At 44.6% G+C, this 21,663-nt stretch overlaps 1 long non-coding RNA gene across 1 annotated transcript in view; it reads left to right on the top strand.

The window, feature by feature from the left end:
• Nucleotides 1-1,680: 1,680 nt before the first annotated feature.
• The window catches only part of LOC148142303 (uncharacterized), a 32,402-nt gene continuing 12,419 nt past the window's right edge, over nt 1,681-21,663 (top strand). Inside the window, exons 1-4 of the long non-coding RNA XR_015752061.1 lie at nt 1,681-1,720; nt 2,359-2,465; nt 5,220-5,302; nt 12,202-12,306. This is a non-coding gene — a long non-coding RNA (uncharacterized LOC148142303). The remainder of the gene's footprint in view (nt 1,721-2,358; nt 2,466-5,219; nt 5,303-12,201; nt 12,307-21,663) is intronic.

Below are 21,663 nucleotides of genomic sequence, written 5' to 3'. Positions count from 1 at the left end.
TGAATGCAAAATCCTCCTTGCACAATATTGATGCAGCATTTTGGGATGTCATTTTTAAAATATATTATTTTCAAAGTTACTCACAATTAAGAGTGATCACTTGGTGCTGTCTGCATAACACAGTACAAAAAGGAATGAACAAAAAAAAACATGATAACCCAAATTCAGAGTCACTAATTCATTGATATTGCATGGGTCCAGCATTTTTAAGTAATCAATTTTTAAAAATAAATGCAGATACATTTACTAACTATATTGGAGTACAGTCAGGTTTCTTACTGAACGGTGACAGGATTGGACAGACTCTGCATGGATTTAAGAGAGGGGAATCATACTTAGCAAATCTACTGAAAGAATCTACAGAGTCGAATATTAAAGAAAGAAATTGCAGGACATTTAGAAAAGCTTATCATTAAACATGGTAGACTGGGTTTTGTGAAAGAGAAACTATATTTGACAAATTTACGACAGTTCATTGAGGAGATAACAAGCAGGGCTAATAAAGGGCAATCCAATGATGTTCTGTATTTGGATTTTCAAAATGTAAATGATCAGGTGCTACATAAAAGTTAATTGCACAATTTAGGAGCTCATGTTATCGGGGTAATGCATTGGCATGGGCTGAGGATTGGTTAACCACACTGGCTGTTGCTGAGTCCTTACTTGGAGTACTGTATACAATGTTAGCTCCTATATTTAATAAAGGGTAAACCAACATCGGAGACCATTCAAAAAAGATTCACTTAGCTGCTTTCAGGACGAAAGGGTTGACCTATCAAGAATAGATAAGCAGGGGTGATCTTATGTCAACAAGATTCTGAGGAACTTGACAGGGTAGATGTTGACTAGATCTTCTAGCACCAGTGAAGTCTCAAACCAGGGACATTACATAAGGGAACATTCTTTTTAGAAAAAGTAAAGATTTTTTTCTCTCAGTGAATGGCTAGAATTTTCTCGCCCAAACAATTGTGAAAGTTAAATGTGGGAGGGGAATGGTTGGGTTACTCTTCGGAGGGTTGTTCTGGCTTGTTGGGCTGAAGGGCCTGTTTCTACACAGTAGGGTATCTGTGATTCTATCTCAAATTATTTTAAAAGAGGGCAGATAGATTTTTGAAATGTTGAGGGCTTTGCGGATCAAGCATAAAAGAGATGTTGAGGTCTGGGTTGGCCCAGCCATGATCTGATAGAATGGGGGAACAAGCTAAAGGGATGAATTGTCTACTCCTGCTCCGATTTCTTGAGGCTCCATTTCATGTTTTTTTTTGTTTCCAAAGAAGAGCGTGATACATTGTGCTAAAGACCTCAGATGTGAAAATTGGGTGTTTATGTACTGATTCAGAAGGCATTGATTCATCAATCACACCTATACAGTCATGAGTAGGAAGGCAATTCCCTCCATGAATAAAGGAAATCTACTGCAGAGCTCACACAAAGGGAATTCTTACCCTCAGTAAACTCTCCCATCACATTACCCAACATATCAGCTAAAGCAGGACACACTGCGCATGCTCTAGCCAACAAAGTGACCCCCGGGTGATCGATTCAGCACCAGACCAATGAAAGAACAGTGGGCGAGGCTGGATGACCAAGCGGGATGTTGGTCCTCCAACCAATCAAAGTGACTGAAGGGCGGAGCTAAACTAAACCATGTGATCACCCTCGCGCGCGGCGCAGAGTCGCTGTAATGAATGTTCGGCAAGTTATGGAGAGAAAGGATACGGTAAGGAAAGAAATAAATAGGGAAACGGGAGAAAAACTGTGCTGCTACGAGCGGAGAGGTTTTACAAACAAATTGTGCACGTCGGAAAATCCAAATTTGAACGTCCCAGTCCCGTGTTTGCAGTAAATGAGGAATGGCCTCAGCGCGGCTACAGGCCTGAGTGAGCGCCGCCATCTTTATTTGGGGCAACGATTCACTGTACACGTGCGGAGCCGCCATCTTTGTAGGGGGCAAGTTGCAGCCAGGCGCATGTGCAGCCTTTCTCTGGAATAGAGTCTTTGTGATCATAGCAGCCAATACTGCTCTGATTCACATCTGGGCTCCCACATCACCACTTTGTCAATATCTAGCTTCCTCAGTCTCGAACCATAGGTGTATTTTTGGTCTGTTAACTACTGTATTAAAACTTTTTTAGACCCTTTGTAAATGAGTTTTTCACTGCAGCCCAGCCCCTGACCACGTACTGCTCTATTATCAGATTACTTTTTTCTTGAATATTTTTGACAGTCAAGAATTCTTTTTTCCAACAAGCAAGTGTATTTTCCTTCCATTTCTGACTATCAAATTCTGCACCATTTTCATTCCCTGTAATCCATTTTGCACTCCCTGAAACATCAACTGTGTTTCTCCTTCCACAGATACCAGTGATTAATGCCAAAGCCCTGTTGCTTGTGGAGAGGGTGATGTTTGACTTTCTTGTACAGCTGCAGTTTATGTGGTGAAGGTGCTCCTACAATGTGGTTGGGTAAGAGACATTATAGATTATTCATTCAGCAACAGTGTTGATTTGAAAATAATGTCTAATTCAGCAACAGTTTGTATTTTTATTATCATGCTTATAATTTCACAAAAGTACTCTTGAGAACTTTAGTCATAAGACCAGAGATGGAGATATTAGGTCAGGTGACCAAAAGCATTGCCAAAAAACAGGTTTTGAGGGATGTCTAAAAGGTGGAAAGCAGACCTGTGAGGTTTTGGCTGTGAATCTCAGACTATGCTGCTTCAGCAACTGTAGAAACATCCACACAGGTGAAGTAATGAATTAACAAATGGTTGGGAGTCTTAAAGAAAATGTGTTGTCGAGGTCTCACAGTGTGTGGGGTGCAGGGAGCTAGGGATGATCACAGCCAGGAATTAAATCAAGTGTGAGAATTCTAAATTGAGGGATATTGGCCAGGTGCTGGCAGGTGAGACTAGATTGGGTTGGGGTATCTTGTCGGCATGGACGGGTTGGACCGAAGGCTCTGTTTTCTTGCTGTACATCTCTATGGCTGTATGCTGTTGATTATAATTAGGAGCCTTTTGATGAATCAACAAGCAGAGATTTAGACTTTCTTGAGATTACAGGGAGGTTGAATGTGGGAAGCTGTCCCTGAGTGTGTTTGGAAAATGAAGTCTGGAGATAACACAAGTTGGATGAAAGTATATGAGCTGAGACAAGGATGGAATCAGCTAGAAATAGTGGTCTTGGAGTGGGACTGAGTTATCACACTCACCTCACCTCTGGGATTCAGCTGGTTGTCAGGTTGTGAATCAGGGCGGTAACACAATCGGGAGCTGAGTGGCCCTGGTGGAGCCTAAAGTGAGTGTCACTCAGCTGGCTGTTGATGAGCAGCTGCTGCTTGGTAGCCCTGTTGATGACATCTTCCATCACTTTTTACTGCTGATCGAGTGTGGACTGATAGATGTAAATTTCCTGGATTGGATTGCCCTGTGCTTTTGTGTTGAACATGCCTGGGCAATGTTCCACATTGTCCGTAGATGCCAGTGCTGGAGCAGTACTTGGCTTGGTGGGTGGCAAGTTCTGGAGCACAAGCCATCACTATTATTTCCAGAATATTGGCAAGGCCCGTAGACTTTGCACTACTTAACCATTTCTTGATGTTATTCAAACTTAATCGAACTGGCTTAAAATTCTCATCTGTGATGTTAGAAACCAATGGAGAAGGCTAAGATGGATAATCCCACTTTGCACTTCTGGCTGCAGATTGCTGCAAATGCTGTCATCTTGTCTGGTGCATGGATGTGTGAGGCCTCTCGATCAGTAAGGGTGGGGATATCTGTGATGCTTCCTCCAGTGAGTTGTTTAATTGTCCATCACTGTTCACAACTGGGTGTGGCAGAACTGCAGAGTTCCGATCTGTTCCATTGGATGTAGGATCACTTAGCTTTGTTGCTTGCTGCTGATGCTGTTTGATATGCAGATGGTCCTGTTTGGTAGCTTCACCAGGTTGGCACTTCAGTTTTAAGTCTGCCTGGTGCTGCTCATGGTATGCCCTCCTTTACTGTCCATTGTGATGGGTGAGAGCAGGATTTACAAACCCATGAGATTACAGATTGTGCTGGAGTACAGTTCTGCTGCTGTTGATGTCCCACAGTGCCTCAGAGATATCCAGTTTGAGATCCTACATCTCTTCAAAGTCTGTCCCATTTAGAACGGTGATAGTGCCACTCAACACTGTGGAGGTTTTTCTCAACTTTAAGGCACGACTTTGTCTCCAAAAGGAATGTGTGATGGTCGCTCTTACTGATACTGTCATGGCCAGATGTATCTGCCGCTGGTCAATTCATAACAATGAGATCAAGTATGTTTTACACTCTTGTTGGTTCCCTCACCACCCGCTGCAGACTCAGTTGAGCAGCTATTTCCTTTAGGATCTGACCAGCTCAGTCAGTAATTCTGTTGCAGAGCTAGTCTCGATTGTGGACATTGAAATCCTGTACCCTGAGTACGTTTGACACCATTTTACTTCCTCAGTGCTTCCTCCAAATGTTGTTCAACATGAAGGAGAACTGATCCATCAGCCAAGGGAGGACGGTACGTGGTAATCGGCAGGAGCCATGAGACTTCCTGGTCTCCGGAGCCAATGCTGTGTACTCCCAGGGCAAATCCTCCCTGTCTGTACACCACTGTGCCACCACCTCTGCCTGGTCTGTCCTGCCGGTGGGACAGGACATATCCAGTGATTTCAGGAGAAAGTGAAGACTGCAGATGCTGGAGATCAGAGTCAAGAGTCTGGTGCTGGAAAAGCACAGCAGGTCAGGCTGATGAAGGGCTGAGGCTCGAGACGCCGATTCTCCTGCTCCTCGGATGCTGCCTGACCTGTTGTGCTTTTCCAGCACCACACTCTCGATATCTCGGGATGATGATGGTAGTGTCTGGTCATTGTCTGTAAGGGATGATTCCGTGAGTATGAGTATGTCAGGCTGTTCCTTGACTAGTCTGTGAGACAGCTCTCCACATTTTGGCACCAAAAACCATATGTTAGTGAGGAGGACGTTGCACCATTGAGAGGGCTGAATCTGTGGTTGTAATTTCTGGTGCCTTGTTAGTTGCCAACTGGTTCATCCTGTTTCATTCCTGTGTTGAGACTTTGCAGTGATTAATACAGTGAGTAGCTGGCTGGGCCGCTGTCAGGTTGGCAGGATGTTTTTCACCATTGAAAATGGTTCCATGGAGATCAGGAGATTCCTAACACTTTTTTTTACTTGAATTCAGATTCCACCATCTGCCAAGACGGGATTCGAACCAGGACTTCAGTCGTTTGTTTTAATATTCTGGATAAAAGCTAAATACATCAGGTTTGTTAACTCATTTTAAATATCACTAACCCTGGTTTTGTTTCTTTGTAAAACACTGTCCATCATCCTGTCTCCTCCATCCTCCCCTCCAACACGAGTGAGGAGCACATGGAGTTTCTCTGTCACTAAGACTGAGATAATACGATCTGCTGCTTCTCTCCCTCCCACGAGCCCACTGAGTCAAACTGCCTCACGTGGTGTTCCTGGTTTTTGTCCTAAAACTACATCTTTCTCCAGTCTCTTGTCAAGCCTTATCAGAGCTCACCTTTACCCTAATCTCGCTAAACTCATTTTCCACCTCTCTTTCCTCCGCTGCTGCCTCATCATCCCCCTCGCCAATTCATAGATATTGTTCCTTGTTCTCTCTGTTGGTCTTTTCTGGTTATGTCCTTCTCTCCCATTCTGTGAAAAACTAATATTTGACCTCACCGTTGTTGGAAAATCCTGCTCCATCTCCACTCTCCCTTTCCTTTCTGAATTCCTTGCATTTGGTGTCCCTCAACGATCGATCCTTGGTCTCTCCTGTATCTCACGTACATAGTGCCAGGAAGTGATATCGTCCAAAAACACTGTTAGGTTTGACATGTACACTGACGATGCCCAGCTCTCCATCCCCATCATCCCTCTCCATTACTCCACTGTTACTCAGTTATCAAACTGCTTATCACATTCCCACTACTCGATTAGCTTCAATTTCCTCCAATGACACATTGGCACGGTTAAACCCATTGCCTTACCTTTACCTTTCTGCTGAGCCCCTCCCTCCCACTCTGAGACAGAACTCTGAGGCAGAACGACACTTTTCACAATATTGCTGTTATATCTGACCCCAAGATGACCTTCTGATCAGACATCCACACAATCACAACCCCAGGAATTCCAATCTCTTAAACGTTGCTTTTCTCCACCTCACCCCAGCTCCATTGCCACTGAAACCCCTTACCCTCGTCTGTGTCGCCTTAAACCTGAATAAAAAACAGAATCTTTGATTCCGTGACTCGGAATCTGGTTTCAGACTCCCCTCTCAGTATTTACCCTCAGACACATCCTCTTTTTATTTATCCTGTCAAACCCCCTAAGAATTCCATCTGTCTCAATGAGATCACCTCTCTTTCTCCAAAATCCAGTGAGTAGAGTCCCAACCTTTTCAGTCTTTATTTAAAAGATAATCCCTCCAATCCAGGGATCATCTCATTGAATCTTCCCTGAAATGCCTCCAATAAAGTGACACATTTCCTGATCTAAAGGGACCAAAACTGCTCTCATTACTGCAGATATGGGGGTCTCACCAGCACTTCCACACGGTACTCTCAGGTATACACTCCAAACTCTAATACTGAGAACCTTTGAAACAAAACGTTCCATTCCTCTTCCTGCTTCCCTGTTGTAACTGTGTGGTAGCTTTCTGTGTTTCCTGCACAATTACCCCGGTCCCTTTGTGGTGCAGCTTTCTACAGTTTCCACCATTTAAATAATACTTTGTTCTTTTATTATCTCCTCCAAAATGAGCAACTTCCCATTTTCCCAAGTTACACCCCATCTGGCAACTTGTTGCTCCCTTCTGTGCATCTCTCTCTTTTCATAATCCTCTTAGACCTTTACAGTTATGCCTTTTCTAGAAGATATCTCCCCTTCCCATTCTTCCAAACATTTACTGGGAGCACTGGGCAGTGGGAAACAGAGAGAGTTGCTATCTTTTTAGGGATACGCTTTGGAGTGATTTGAGAGGATCTTTCTACCCATTGGCCAGGATGGAGACAACTTGCCCATCGTTAGGCATTAGCCTTTCACACCCATGTCTTACTGATGAGGCAGAGCGGCAGCACGGAATGAAAGAAAAGAAAGTAATTCTTGTTCCCCATATCTCACTGACGCTTGGATCATTTTCTCCAATGTGTCAAAGAACTGCTGTGTTCAGTCACATGAGATCTCAAGTTGGAATCTCCTAGAAACCCACAGATTTCCCCCTGAGTTGAGTGCTGTTGTCCTCAAGGATAATGTGTACAGTCATCCTGGGCCACGAGGAGGGGATAGTGTGGGTTTCTAACTTGGACTGATAGTGACAGATTTTATAAACTTGTATTACAGGGTATTACTGGTTGACATTCAGATGGTAATCTCAGTAAGTATTCTGCTAAACTCTGATTGAATTACTCAGTATATCAGGATCTGGATATTTGCATTGTGTGTGTGAGTATTGTGTTCCAGATCAATCCCATTTGCTGCTTAAAAATTCTCCTTTGAATCATCGCATTCGCTCAAAAGGTCTCCCCAAACCTTCAAAGTGTCATGTAATCCTTTTATGATGACCTGATGAGTGTAAGGTCTATTATTCGAATGTGTAAGTTTTGTATAAGGATGTCTCAGAGAGGGAGCAGAATATTCTTAAAGGGGAGAATAATCATTTTGAGGAGAGGCTGTTGTTTAATGGTATCAATGACATAGGAATAGAAGAGTTCACATTATTGGATCATTTGAATCTCTTGTGGGATAGAATTGACCTCCATCAGAAGGATGGATTGTACCTGCACTGGAAAGGAAGAGTTGCTAGTGCTATTCATGAGGCATTAGACCAGTGAAGAAATGTGGGGAAACCGAAAGAGAAAGTGAGGACGAGCGAAGTCTGAGGCTGGTACAATTCAGACGTCAAACAGTCAAGGCAGGCAAAGGCATGGCAGAGAACGAGGTAGGACTGAGCAGTTACACTGCATTTATTTCAATGCAGGAGGCCCGATAGGTCAGGCAGATGAGCTCAGGGCATAGGTTTGAACATGGCAATGGGATAGTATAGCAATTACAAAGGCATGACTTAATGATGGATAGGACTAGCAGCTTAATGTTCCAGTGTATAGATGCTATAGCAAAGATAGAAAGGGGGCAACAGAGCAGGGGGAGTGGTATTTTTGATTAGGGATAACATTACAGCTGGGCTTCAAGAGGGTATTCCAGGGAGTACATCGAGGCAAGTTATACAGGTGGAACTGAGAAATAAGAAAAGGATGATCTCCTTACTGGGATTGTACTATTGAACCCTCCTCACCCCTTCCCCAATAGTCAGCAGGGAATTGAGAAGCAAATTTACAAAGACATCACTTATCTGTAAGAATAGTATGGTTGTATACAAGACTTGACCTTTTTTATTCATTCACAGGATGAGGGTGTCACTGGCTGGGCCCAAAGGGCAGTAAAGAGTGAACCACATTGCTGTGGGTCTGGAGTCACATGTAGGTCAGACCTGTTAAGAATGGCAGATTCCTCCCCTGAAGGATATTAGTGAATCTGATGGGATTTTTTTTTTCCTCGCAACAATCGACAATGGATTCACAGTCTTTCATAGATTCCTATTTCCAAATTTTTATCGAATTCACATTCCACCAACTGCTATGGCAGGATTCACACCCAGGCTCCAGAACGTAATCTGGGTATCTGGATTATCCGTTTAGCCAAAATATCACTCGGCCATTTGGCAGGGTGAGTGACTGAGGTATCCGTAGGACAGCACATCAGCACCAAAATTCCCATGGTCTCTGCGGAACATAGAAAGGGCTGGGGAGGGAAATATATTCGAGGTGGTGGGGTCTGACTGTAGGTAGCGGAAATGGCGCTTTATCTGGTGATAACTGGGGTGGCAACTGAGGACCGGTGGATTATATTCTTCTTGTGGTTGGAGGGCTGATGTAAAGGCGAAGCTGCAGGAAGTGGAGGATATGCATTGAAGGGCATTGTTGATCACGTGGAAGGGAGATGTGGTGCTTGAAGTAGGAAACCTTTTCTGGGATGTCCTGGAGTGGAATTGCTTCTCCTGGGAGCACATATGGCAGAAGCAGAGGAACTGAGAGTACAGGATCACGTTTTTACTGAATATACTCGAGGGTAATCAGGAGAACAAAAAGGGGACATGACATATCTCTAGGAAATAGTTTAAGGAGAATCCAAAGAGATTCTTCAAATACATTAAGGATAAAATAATAACCAGGCAGAGAATAGGACACCTTAAAGATCAAGAAGGCCATCTATGGAACAACAGGAAGTGGGAGAGATACTATGCTATTCTGTTCGAGAGAGTTTGGAGAAATAATAGTGATAGCTTGAAAAGTGCCCATATTACAGAGGAGGTGGTACTGGATGTCTTAAATCGTAGCAAGGTGTATCCCAGAAATTTGTGGAAAGCTAGGAAAGTGATAGCAGTGCTCCTCCCTGAGATATTTATATCATCGTTTATGACAGGTGAGGTGTTGGAAGATGTGTGCCATTATTTTAAAAAGTAGTAAGGAAAGGCCAGGGAGCAAGAGGACAGTCACTCTGACGTCAGTGGCAGGCAAGTTGTTGGAAGGGATTCTGAGGGATAGGATTTACATGTATTTGGAAAGACGAGGAATGATTAGTGATAGTCAACGTGGGAAATTTTGTGTGTGGGAAATTCTCTCTCTCTAACTTGATTGAGTTTTTTTAAAGGCAGACTGTGGACGTTGTCTGTATGGACACTGAGCAGACTGGTTAGCAAGGTTAGATAACATTGAATGTTGGGAGAACCAGACATTTGGATACAAAACTGGCTTGAAGGTAGGCGGCGGAGGGTTGATTTGTGGACTGGAGGCCTGTGAGCAGCTGTGTGCTGCAGGAATGGATATGGGGTCCTTAAATAAATGACTTGGATGTGAATATGAGGTATGGTCAGTAGGTTTACAGAAGACACCAAAATTGGAGGTGTAGTGGACAGTGAAGAAGGTTAGTTCAGAATACAACAGGATCTTGATCAGATGGGCCATTGGAGCAAGGAATGGCAGATGGAGTTCAATTTAGATAAGTATGAGCTGTTGTATTTTGGAAAGGCAAATCAGGGCTGGACGTATGCACTTAATGGTAAAATCCTGGGGAGTGTTGCTGAACAAAGAAACCATGGTGTGCAGGTTAATTGTTCCTTGAAAGTGGTGTTGCAGGTAGGGAGGCGAGTGAAGGTTGCGTTTGGTACACTTAATTTTTTTTGGTCAATGCATTGAATACAGAAGCTGGGGCGTTATATTGTGGCTGGACAGGACATTGATTAAGCCATTCAGGAATTCTGTTTTAAGTTCAAAATTCCCTGTTTTGGGAAGGTTGTTGTGAATCTTGAAAGAGTTCAGACAAGATTTACAACAATTTTGCCAGGGTTGGAGGATTTGAGCTAAAGGGAGAGGCTGAATAGGGTGGGGTTAATTTCCCTGGTGAGTCAAAGACCGAGAGGTGATTTTACGGAGATTTATAAAATCACGAGGGGCATGGATATGGTGAACAACCGGAGTCTTTTCCCCCCAGGTTAGATGGGTCCAAACAAGAACACACGGGCTTAAGTTGAGAGGGCAAAAATTTAAAAGGAATCTAAGGGGCCACGTGTTCAAGCTGAGCGTGATGTATGTGTGGAATGAGCTGCCAGATGAAGTAGTGGAGGCTGATAGAATTACAACATTTAAAAGGCATCCGATTGGGTACATGAATAGGAAGGGTTTCGAATGATACGGACCAATAGCTGGCAAACGGGACTCCATTAGTTTAGGATTCCTAGTTGGCATGGACCAATTGGACCAAAGGTCTGTTTCTGTGCTGTACATCTGACACTAATAAATGAAAATAAGATGTGTTCCTCTTTTGTGGAGAGCTAGCAGAAGCACAGATAATTATCCTTGGAGCTGAGAATGTTAAGCAATGATTTCGACCAGATGCAGATTTGTTTCCAATGTATTTAATTTGCAGAGAGAGAGAGGAATTGTTAACAACGTCATAATTTTAGTAACTATTTTCAAGTAATTGGCAACTAATGCAGGGTGAATATGTGAACATTATTTTATTCAGTAAATTCTGAGCATCTGGAACAGTCTGAATGGCAGCTGGACACAGATTCAGCAGTTATTCATAAATAGATTTGGAATTTTACTTTTTAAGCAAAGGTTTGGGGGGCTAAGGGCAAATGGGAGGGGAGTTGGGACAGATTTGCAGCATCTCCAGAGGGAGAGAGTATAGCCCCAATGGGCTGAATAGCCCCCAGCCCCAAGCTCTGTGATACTGCCCCATTCACTGTGAATGATGAAGCTCATCCGAGGGCAGAGAGGGAGGATACCACCACTCACCTCACAATGGGCCTCAGGTGATTGATGTCAGCGCAGGCCAACAGGAGGCAGATGGTGGGACTGGAACACGAGGCAGTACCAGTTTATCTTCCAACCAATCGGAGTGAACGAGGGTATCCTTAAGGCTGGAATGAAAGAAAGGCACATGTAGCAGAGATTTGAGAAACTGGAGGAGATTAGAGATAGGGAGCGTTTTGTGGCTGGAGAGGAATCATATGAATAAGGAAGAGTTGTGAAGCTGGATGAGGTGACAGTGATCGGGAGAGTTGTGAGGATGGAGGAATTTGGAGACAGTGATAATGAGAGTCCTAATGTTATACAGCAAGGAAACAGGCCCTGTGGTCCAACCAGTCCATGCCGACCATAATTCCAAACTAAACTAATTGTACCTGCCTCCGTTTAGTCCACATCCATCCAAATATTTCCTATTTGCGTACTTATCTGAATGTCTTTTAAATATCGTAATTGTATTCACAACTACCACTTCCTCTGGAAGTTCATTCCACACGTGTAATTTTTTAAAAAAAAATCCCTAATGTCTTTTCTCTAATCTTTCTCATCTCTTCTCAAAATGAATGCACCCGAATTTTGAACTCCCCTCTCTCCCAGCCATTCACCTTTATCTACACTCTTCACGATTGCATAAACCTTTTAATAAGGTCACCCCTCAACCTCCTAAACTCCAGTGAAAAAAGTCCCACCCTTTCCTGATAACACAATCCCTCCATTCCCATTAATATTCCAGTAAATCTCTTCTGAACCTGCTCTGATTTAATGATATCCTTCCTATAACAGCACAACCAGAGCTGGGTTTAGAAATCCAGAAGAGGCCTCGCCAACATCCTGAACAACCTCAACATAACGTCCCAATTCCTATACTCAAAGGTGTGAAAAATGAAGGTAAGTGTGCTTGAACACTTTCTTAACCACCCTGTCTACATGTAACACGAACTTCAAACACGTGAAGCCCTCGGTCTCTTTGTTCCATATCACTACTCAACGCCTTACTTGTAATGAGTGTAAGTCCTGCCTTTGTTTGTTTTATCAAGATGTAATATTTTGTATTTATTCCAATCCAAAAATCCTTTGATTATAAAGGCAGTAGGAGTATAATTAAGACGGAAATCAGGAGGCAAAAAGGGGACGTGAGATAGCTTTGGAAAATAGGGTTAAGGATAATCCAAAAGGCTTTTATAAATACATGAAGAACAAAAGGCTAACTAGGGAGAAAATAGAGACCCTCAAAGATCAGCAAGGTAGCCATTGTGTGGAGCTGCAGGCGATGGGTGAGAGAGGGAAACAAGTATTTTGTATCAGTGTTTACTGTGGAGAAGTGCATGTGAGATATAGATAGTGGGGAAATAAATGGTGATATCTTGAAAAAAAAGTCCATATTACAGAGAAGGAGGAGGTGCTGGATGAGTGGCTAAGAAGCTGGTGCAGGGGAAAAGGATTCACATTTTTGGATCATTGTGATCAACTCTGGGGTAGAATTGACCTGCGTAAGAAGGATGGATTGTACCTGATTTGGAAGGTGTCTAATATCGAGGCAGGGAGATTTGTTAATGCTACTCGGGAGGCAGTAAATCAGTGAGGAGTAGGTGTGATCGCAAATAGCTAGTGAGAAAAGAGATATCTCTGAGGCTGGTACAGTTCAGAAGGCAAATAGTCATTGCAGGCAAGGGCAAGACACAGAACAAGGTGGGATTTAGCAGTTACACTGCATTTATTTCAATGCAAGAGGCCTGACAGGGAAGGCAAATGAGCTCAGGGTATGGTTTTGAACATGACACTGGGATATCATGGGTATTATAGAAAGGACTGGCAGCTTAATGTTTCCGGGTATAGATGCTATAGGAAGAATAGAAAAGAGGACAAGAGGAGGGGGAGTGGCATTTTTGATTAGGGACAGCATTAAGATTGTGCTTAGGGAGGACATTCCTGGGAGTACGTCCAGTGAAGTTATTTGGGTGGAACTGGGAAATAAGGAAGGGATGATCTCCTTATTGGGGTTGTCTGCGTGGGTTTCATCTGGGTGCTCTGGTTTCCTCCCACAGTGCAAAGATATGCTGGGTAAGTTCGATTATCCAGGCTGAATTGCCACAGTGTTCATGGATGTGTAGGTTGGTTGGTTATCCTGGCTGAATTGCCCACAGTGTTTAGGGATGTGTAGGTTGGGTGGATTATCCTGGCTGAATTGCCCACAGTGTTTAGGGATGTGCAGGTTGGGTGGATTGTCCAGGCTGAATTGCCCACAGTGTTCAAGGATGTTCATGTTGGGTGGATTATGCAGGCTGAATTGCCCATAGTGGTCAGGGATGTGCAGGATGGCCCTGGGAAATGCAACGTTGCAGGGGGAGGTTAGGCGACTCTGAGGGTCAGTGTCAGTGTGATGAGATGAATGGTCTTATTCCACACTGTCGGGATTCTCTGATAATTCTACTAGTTTTAAAATAGTTCCAGAAAATAATAGACCAGATCTAAAAGTTAAGGTTCTAAATTAGACAAAGGCCAATTTTCACAGCACAAGGCAAGCACTTTCAAAATTTATTTGCGGGAGGTTATTCCCAGGGAAAGGGACGGCTGGAAAGTGGGAACATAAGAACATAAGGAAACAGAGCAGGAGTAAGCCATCTGGCCCCTCAAGCCTGCTCTGCCATCCACAAGATCAGGGCTGATCTATTCATGGCCTCAGCTCCACATTCCTGCTCTCTCACCATAACCCTTAATTCTTTTCCTGTTCACAAATCTACATTTTGCCTTAAAGGCATTCAAGTTGATAACGTCAAATGCTGCACTCGGCAGGGAATTCCACAGATTCACAACCCTTTACCTGAAGAAGCTCCGCCTGAACTCAGTCCTAAATCTGCTCCCCTTATTTTGAGGTTATGCTCTAGTTTCACCCGTCCCCAGTGGAAATAACCTCCCTGCTTCTGTCTTATCTACTTCCTTCAAAGTTTTATTTTTTCCTCTCCAACCTCCCATTCTTCTAAATTACAATGACGATAGAACCAGTTTTCTCAATCTCTCCACATACGCCAACCCACTCAATTCCCAACTCAAGCTAGTGAACCTCCTGTGCCAGTACATCCTTGCTAATGTAAGGGGACCAAACCTGTACACAGTACTCCAGGTGTGGCCTCCCCAGCACACTGTATAGCTGCAGCATAACCATCCCTCTAGCAATGAAGGACAATATTCCCTTCACTGTCTTAATTACCTGCTGCACCTGCAAACCAACTTCCTGTGATTCATGCACAAGGACACCCAGCTCCCTCTGTACAGCAGCCTGCTGCAATTTTTCACCAGTTCGTCATTAGTTTGCTGTTAGTCCAACTAAAATGGATAACCTCACATTTCCCAACATTGTCCTCCATCCACCAGATCCTTACCCACTCACTTAACCTATCTGTATCCCTGTGCAGACTGACAGTGGTCTCTACAGACATTGCTCTACCTCATCTTTGTATCAAATGTGAACTCTGACACCGTACACTTGGTCCTCAACTCCAAAACATTTGTGTAAATTATAAACCGTTGTAGTGCCAAAAGTAATCCAAACACCCATTTATCCCCGTTCTTTATTTTTTGTTGGTTAACCGATCCTGTATCAATGATAATACATTACCCACAATGCCGTGCATCTTTACCTTATACAGCAGCCTTTGTGTGGCAACTTGTCGAGTACCTTCTAGAAATCCAGATACACCACATCCACCGAGTACCCCATGTCCAACGTGCTCGTCGTATCTTCAAATAATTCCAGTAAATGCGTTATACATGACCTACCTTCCATGAATCCATGCTGTGTCTGCTCAATGAGACAATTTCTACCCAGATATCTCACCACTACTTCTTTGAGAGATTCAAGCATTTTCTCCGCTACAGAAGTTAAGCTAACGGGTCCTTTTTGAAAAATAGTGGCACCACATTTTTAGCTTCCATTCTGTCAAAACCATCCCAGAATCCAACAAATTTTAGTGGATTATTACGAGTTGTATTTGCTATTTCCCCCCCACCCCCGCCATCTCCTTTTTCCCTGGGTGCATTCTTTTTAGATTAGATTACTTACAGTGTGGAAACAGGCCCTTCGGCCCAACAAGTCCACACCGACCCGCCGAAGCGTAACCCACCCAGACCCATTCCCCTATATTTACCCCTTCATCTAACACTACGGGCAATTTAGCATGGCCAATTTGCCTAACCTGCACATTTTTTGGATTGTGGGAGGAAACCGGAGCACCCGGAGGAAACCCACGGGGAGAACGTGCAAACTCCACACAGTCAGTCGCCTGAGGCGGGAATTGAACTCGGGTCTCTGGCGCTGTGAGGCAACCGTGTTAACCACTGTGCCACCGTGCCGCCCACAGCCTAAAAGTAGATGGACCAGGAGACCCATCTACCTTTAGGCTGTTATCTTTCCCAACATTACCTCTTTACTGGGAATGATTGCTTCTCTGTCCTCATCTGCCATTGCCTCCATAGGCCTGCGACAATGCGAGGATATAGACAGTATGTTCCTGTTAAGGCCAAGGCTGATAGGTGTAGAGAATGCTGCCTGTCGAGAGAAATTGTGGGCCTGGTCAAGAAAATGAAGGAGGGATATGGCAGGTACAGACAGCTGAGTTTGTGTGAATCCCTAGAGGAGTATAGGGGCAGTAGGAGTATACTCGAGGTAAACCAGGAGGGCAAAAAGGGGACATGAGATAGCATTAGGAAATAGGTTTAAGGAGAATCCAAAGTGTTTGTACAAATACACTAAGGACAAGCGAGTAACCAGGCAGAGAATAGGTACCCGCAAAAATCATCAAGGCTGTCTGTGGAACCGCAGGAGGTGGGAGAGAATCTATATGAGATTCTTTTACTGAAAGAGGATGTGGCAGCTAGAGTGTTTGGAGAAATAAATAGTGATAACGTGATAAGTGTCCATATTACAGAGAAGGGGGTACTGGATGTCTTAAACGGTAGCAAGGTGGAATAATCCCTGGGACGTACTCAGGTGTAACCCAGAACTTTGTGGGAATCTAGGGAAGTGTTTGCTGGACCCCACGCTGAGATATTTGTGTCATTGATAGTCACAGGTGAGGTGCTGGAAGATGGGCGCAATTATTTGAGAAAGGTGGGAAGGAAAGGCCAGGGAACAATAGACCAGTGAGCCTGAAATCAGTGGCACAGAAGTTGTTGGATGTGATTCTCAAGGACATGATTTACATGTAATTGGAAAGGCAAGAAGTGATGAGGGAGAGGCAGCATGGCTTTGTATATGGAAGTCACTAACGTGGACTCCAGGAAGACACAAGGTTCTACATAACAGACCGGTTAGCAAGTTTGAGACTGTAGAATACAGGGAGGACTAGCTATTTAGATACAGAATTGTCTAGAAGGTCATAGAGATGTATAACATGGAAACAGACCCTTCAGTCCGTACCGTCCATGCCAACAACTTACCCAACCCAACAACTGTGTGAGAAATATGCTGTCAGGCTGGGTGCTGGGTCCACTGCTTTTTGTCATTTATAGCAATGATTTCTATGTGAATATATGAGGTATGGTTAGTAGGTTTACACTAGACACCAAAATTGGAGGTGTAATGGACAGTGAAGAAGGTTACCTCAGTACAATGGGACTTCAATTAAATGGGCTAAGGAGGGGCAGATGGGTTTAATTTAGATAAATGAGGTTCTGCATTTTGGAAAAGCAAATCAGAGCAGGGCTTGTACACTTAATGAGGAGGTCCTGGGGAGTGTTGCTGAACAAAGAGACCTTGGAATGCAGGTTCACACTTCCTTGAAAGTGGAATCTTAGGTAGGCTAGTGAAGAAGATGTTTTGTATTGAGTATAGGAGTTGCGACATTATTTTGGAGCTGTACAGGGCATTGATTCACCTACTTCTCGAATTCTGCTTTCACTCCTGGTCTCCCCGCTATAGGAATGATGTTGTGAAACGTGAAAGGATTCAGAAAAGATGCACAAAGATGTTGCCAGGGTTGAGAGTTTGAGATATAGGGAGAGGCTGAATTGGCTGGGGCTGTTTTCCCTGGGCATCGGATGCTGAGAGGTGACCTCAGTGGTTGATACACTCGTGAGGGACATGGTGAGGGTGAACAGCCAGGGTCTTTTTCCCACGTTAGGTGTGTCCAAAACGAGAGAGCACAGGCTTAAGGTGTGAGGGAAAAGATTTAAAAGGGATGTGAGGGGCAATGTTTTCAAGCTGAACATGGTATGTGTATGGAATGAGCTGCCAGAGAAAGTGTGGAGGCTGGTACAATTGCAACATTTAAAAGGCATCTGATTGGATATGTGATCAGGCAAGTTTGAGAAGGATATGAGCCAAGTCCTGGCAAATGGGATGAGATTAATTTAGGATATCTGGTGGGCATGGACAAGTTGGACCAAGGGGTCTGTTTCTGTGCTGTACATTTCTATGACACTAATAAATTAAAATTAAGATCGGTTTCTCTTTTATGGAGAGTTAGCAGAAGGTCAGAAAATTCTCCTTGGAGCTGAGAAGGTTAAGCAGTGATTTCAACGAGGAGCAGTATTGTTTCCAGGAAATTTAATTTACAGAGAGACAGCATGAGAAATTAATAACATTGTCACAATTTTTATGAACTACTTTCGGTAAGTGGCAAATAATGCAGGGTAAAAACGTGAAGATTATTTTACTCAGTAAGTTCTGAGCGTCTGGAACAGTTTGATTGACAGCTGGATGCAGATTCAGTAGTTATTGTCAAAACAAATTTGCAATTTTCCTTTTTAAAGGAAGGATTTGGAGGGCTATGTCCAAATGGAAGGTGAGTTGGGATTGACTGGCACCATCTCCAGACGGAGAGTGTACAGCCCCATTAGGCTGAATAGCCCCCAGCCCCTGTGCTCTGAGACACTGTCTCATTCACTGAATGACGAAGCTCATCACAGGGCAGAGCCATAGACATGTACAGCATGAAAACATACTCTTTGGTTAAACTGGTCTATGCAGACCAGATATCCCAACCTAATCTAGTCCCATTTGCCAACACTTGGCACATATCCCTCTACTCCCTTACTATTCATATACCCATCCAGATGCCAAATGGTATAATTGTACCAACCTCCTCCACTTCCCGAGAGAAGATTCCATCCACGCACCAACTCCACTGTGAAAGAAATTGCCCCTCAGATCCATTTTAAGTCTTTCCCTTCTCATCTTAAACCTATGCCCTCTCGCTCTGGACTCCTCCACCCCAGGGAAGATACCTTGTCTATTTATACTACCCATGCCCCTCGTGATTTAATAAACCTTTGAGGTCATCCCTCAGCCTCTGATGCATCTGGGAGGATCCCACCACTTATATCACAATGGAGCCTGGCTGATTGACACAGCTTCAGACCAGTAGGACAGTTGGCGTGATCCTCCAGCCAAAGGGAGTGAATGAGGGGTGGGTCCAGCGGGCCAACACCTGACCATGAGCTTTGCAAGCGCAGTGTCACTGTGAGCGGGAGGGGTCTCAGTGAGTGTGAAGGGACTGGGAGAGAGATGGAGTTCGTGTGGACTGGGAGGGTTGATAAACACTGTTTCAGTCTGCTAGACCTGAAAAAAATACTCGGGGTAAATTAAAACCAAAAGAACTGCGGATGCTGTAAATCACACACAACAACCTCAAGGTACTGGAAAAGCTCCGCAGATCTGACAGCATCTGTGAAGAGAAATCAGTTCTCATTTTGGATCCGGTGACGCTTCCTCAGGTACTGATATTACTGAGAAAAATACTATTGGTTTATATGCAGAAGGTAGGGGTTAAGGAGTAAATGATAGGTGTGGATAGAGTCAAAAGAGAGAGAGACAGAGAGAGAGGAGCAGTTGGACAAAGGAGTGGATATCAACCTTGGCTGGGGGAGAGTAAATACCTGTTTATGGGGACTGTTAGTGGTTATCCATAGGTAGTGTGTAATAGCAGGCTATGTAATAACAAGGCCTGGTATTTGAGGTAGGGGGCAAAGAAACTAGAACGTGGGAGAGTTCAGGACCTAAAATTATTGAATTCGATGTTGAAGCCATGGGATTGCAGGGTCCCCGAGTGGGAGATGAGGTGTTGTTCTTCCAGCTTGCTTTAAAGTGTGGCGCTGGAAAAGCACAGCAATTCAGGCAGCATCCAAAGAGCAGGATAATCGACATATTGGGCATATAAGCACTTCATCAGAAATGTGGGAGTGGGGGAAGCTGGCTGAGAGATAAATAGGGAGGGGTGTGTGGGGTTGGGGGGAAGGGAGCTAGGAAGAGACGAGGTAGATGTAGATGGGGTAGTAAAAACAATGACTGCAGATGCTGGAAACCGGATTCTGGATTAGTGGTGCTGGAGGAGCACAGCAGTTCAGGCAGCATCCTGATGAAGGTCTTTTGCCCGAAACGTCGATTTCAAAGCTCCTTGGATGCTGCCTGAACTGCTAAGCTCTTCCAGCACCACTAATCCAGTAGATGGGATAGTGGTGAGAGGGTGGAATGGATAATTGGGAAGGATGATGGACAGGTGGGACAGTTCAACAGGCCAGTGCCGAGTTGGAGGGTTGAATCTGTGATGAGGTGGGGGAGAGGAGATGAGGAAACCTTGATGCCGTGTGGTTGAAAGGTCCCAAGGTGGAAGATGAGGTGTTCTTCCTCCAGGGGTCGGGTGGCTCGGATCTGGAGGTGGATGACACCCAGGAATTGCATGTCCTTGGCAGCGTGGCGGCAGAGGGGGGTAACTGAAGTGTTTGGCCACAGGGCGGTGGGGTTGGTTGGTGCATGTTCCCTGAAATGTTCCACAAGTTGGCATCCTGACTCCCCACTGTAGAGGAGACCGCATCGAGAGCAAAGGACACAAAAAGTGAGGTGTTATTGGATGTGCAGGAAAATCTCTGCTGGATGTGGGAGGATCCTGTAGTGCCTTGGATGGAGTTGAGGGGGGAGGTGTGGGCACAGGTGGCAAGTGAAGGTGCTGGGAGTGGAGGATAGTTTGGTGGGTCGCATGGATCTAATGAGGAAGTCACAGAGGGAATGGTCTCGGGAATGCTGAAAGGGGTGGGGAGAGAAATATATCTCTGGTGGTGTTGTCTGATTTTAGTTGGTGGAAATGGCAGACGATGATGCATTGTATCTGGGTGGAAGGTGAGGAAGAGGGGGATTCCATACTTGTTGCAGTTGGAGGTGTGGGTGCCAAGGGCAGTGGTGTGGGAAGTGGAGGAGATACACGGGAGGAGAAATTGCAGTCCTTGAAATCGGAGGCCATTTGGTATGTTCTGAAGTGTTCTGCCAGCTTGCATCAAGCTTCACTGGAACACTGCAGTAAGCATGAGACAGAGATGTTGGCCTGGGAACAGCCTTGTGTGTTAAAGTGGGGGGCAACTGGATGCTCCGGGTTTTTTTTGCATCAGAACATAGATCATCGCCGTCTTTTCCACCACCGCTACTGAGATGCTACCAGGTTCCTGTCTACTCCATTAACAGCTTTCCGCCCTTCCAGCCGGATTGTTATCCACTCTTTTGTCTTTCCAAATGTTCCAGTCTCTCTTTGGGCTCTGTCCCCACCTATTATTTACTCTTTAACCCTTATCTCCTGTAGTCCAAAAATGTGCAGATTAGGAGAATTGGCCCAGCTAAATTTCCCGTAGTGTTCAGGGATGTGCATTAGTCCGGGGAAATGGTGAGTAAACGGAATGGGAATGGGTCTGGGTGGGTGTAGAATTGTTGGGCCGAAGGGCCTGTTTCCTGTGGGGATTCTAATTTTCCCAGTTGCCATCGGTTCTGAGGAAGGGTCACTGGACCCATGATGACCCTTTGTGTGTGCAGGAGGAGGAAACGGGAAAGGAGAGAGTGGCAGCAGAAACCGGATGAAATGTATCAGTGGAGACTGGGAGGGTTGAGTGACACTCTGTGCAGGTCGTTAATCTGAATTAGAAACTCCTGGTCCCTGGTTTGCAGCAAAGTGGAAGATGGCTTGGGCCTCAGGCAGTGAGAGGTGCTGGGTTATGGCTGCCATCTTTATCTGGGGCCAAGGTACAGCAAGGAGCATGCACGTGTCCTCTTCCTGGGTGGGGGCGGTGCGATTTGAAGAGGAGCATCCAACACCTACCAAAAGAAGTGTTTGCCTTCACTATTCATCTTGCACTGACTATGAGCTTTGTTTTGTGAATTTATTTTATAGGATATTAGTTGAGAATAATTGAGACTGTGATCTCAAAAGCAAGTTTCTACAGTCCACAGAGTCATCACGATCTGAATATCATTGACATTTAACTGTG

The sequence above is a fragment of the Chiloscyllium plagiosum genome, unplaced genomic scaffold, assembly GCF_037043375.1.
Source record: "Chiloscyllium plagiosum isolate Xiang-an unplaced genomic scaffold, Cpla_swu_hap1 HiC_scaffold_29, whole genome shotgun sequence".
Lineage (NCBI taxonomy): Eukaryota > Metazoa > Chordata > Chondrichthyes > Orectolobiformes > Hemiscylliidae > Chiloscyllium > Chiloscyllium plagiosum.
Note: the sequence above shows the minus strand (reverse complement) of the source record. Positions and strands in the feature narration are given on the sequence as shown.